General features: G+C 41.0%; 1 protein-coding gene across 1 annotated transcript in view; it reads left to right on the top strand.

Annotated features, from left to right (window-relative positions):
* The first annotated feature begins 1,404 nt into the window (after positions 1 to 1,404).
* Positions 1,405 to 1,766, top strand: part of syndig1l (synapse differentiation inducing 1-like) — a 38,893-nt gene continuing 38,531 nt past the window's right edge. The window contains exon 1 of the mRNA XM_005724998.1: positions 1,405 to 1,755. The gene's annotated coding sequence lies outside the window, so the exon portion shown is untranslated. The remainder of the gene's footprint in view (positions 1,756 to 1,766) is intronic.

Here is a 1,766-nt window from a genome sequence, read left to right as displayed (position 1 = left end):
AGGTGGATTTGCTTATTTGTTTATTAAAGTGCTTTGAGAGTTTACAGAGTAATGTGATTGGCTCGCGATTCGGACTTTTAAAACATCACAGGCTCTAACGCAACAAGGGGAAACTCGTTGCGCAGCGGTCAACAAAAACTACGGCTACCCAGCCCTCCTCTCTGTCAGAATCAAACCAGTGAATGACAGACTGACAACGCCCTCTTGATGTCACCGCTAGCACCCACGTGACTCTCATTAAACATCACCATAGCAACCAAACAAATGAAAACCCAGTGATCATCAAAATTCAATACATTTAATTATGGCTCCTACACAGACTGATCCCAATATCAATAGTATGGATAACAGCATTGGTATTGGGATTCAATTCGTACTAGTACAACATTATGAATTGATTGTTGTGGAAAGTAAAAATGAATACAGTGAATTGGTCATTAAATGTGGTCAGAACTAGCAAATTGTTGATGGTTTGTTACATAAATCATGTCACATTGCTCTTTTCTACATAAGCTGCCTTTATAAAATCAGTATCTGATCAATACCAACATTTTTAGTATTGCACGCCATTAAAGGTGTGTGACATCACCTGTGCTCAATTAAGCCACGCCCACATAAAAATAAACCTTCAACTTTACACGAAAAACACAAAATCTCGCAGTACAAAATAATCTACAGCCTACTGCTGTGACTTTGACAATCATATTAGATGGAATCACTGAAAAGTTCATTCAATTCTGCTTTCAGGTCTTTCAAAGTCTATCATAGGAAAGTTGTGGCTCCCCGTGTACTTTGAAATGAAAGATTAAAGTCGCACAGATGTCACAGTGCCTTTACTGAGATCACCGAGTCCATTTTAGCTAATCAAATCAGCAGAGTCACAATAGACATCAGCTTTAGTCCAATCGCTCTAATTGTGGAGGCAGCTTGCGAAAGGTTTTGCTGTCTGCCGTGAAACACTTCGAGATACGACAGTCCACCGCAACTATTTTTTCACGAATAATCACAACAATTACAGAATTATTTTTCTTACTTTTTTTAATCTCTAGCAGAACATGTGTTGTAGTTATTTGCTCTTCCGTGACATAAGCGGCTGCTGTCTGAAATAACTGATTGAAATCATGGAGCGTCTAAATGATGGGCAATTGCCCACACTTCTCAGAGGTGGAGCTGTTAAAGCCTGCCTCTACCTCTTAATGATTTGCAAGAGGAAGAAAAAAAAAAACACACACACACACACACACACCATCATCATCATCTGTAAGACAAGATTAACCTCGCTACCGTTTTCAGTACTGTGAAAGTAAGATGCATGCAGACGGGCAGGGGTGGACGCTGCTCTGGGGGCTCTCGCTTTGCGCGCACTGCGAAGCGTGTACACTCCTCACCTCATCTCATCATCCGCGTCTCTAAACCTCCCTACACACTCTCCCGCTCTCTCTCTCTTTCTCGTTCACAGAAGCTATTTTAACTTTGCAAAGACGACATAATTTCAGTGGCCAAATGGCTTATTGAAGAAAGCGACCTTCAAATTTATAGAGGAGAGAAATTACGATACTGTGGCAGGCGGCAGTGGGTTTCTTTTTTTTTTCCCTTTTTTTTTCCTGAGCGATTGGCCATTTCTTCAAATGAGAAAGTCTGAGAAATGTCTTTTTCTGTGGGCGACACCATCAGCATCCGAGCCATAATGTACAGGCGAAAACAAGCCAGTCTTTGCGTCCTTCAAACAATATCTGGATTGACGAGAACTCAGAGGTAAGGAAAAA

The sequence above is a fragment of the Pundamilia nyererei genome, unplaced genomic scaffold (genome assembly GCF_000239375.1).
Source record: "Pundamilia nyererei isolate P.nyererei 1_Seehausen unplaced genomic scaffold, PunNye1.0 scaffold00013, whole genome shotgun sequence".
Lineage (NCBI taxonomy): Eukaryota > Metazoa > Chordata > Actinopteri > Cichliformes > Cichlidae > Pundamilia > Pundamilia nyererei.
This window is presented reverse-complemented; position numbering and strand designations above follow the sequence as displayed.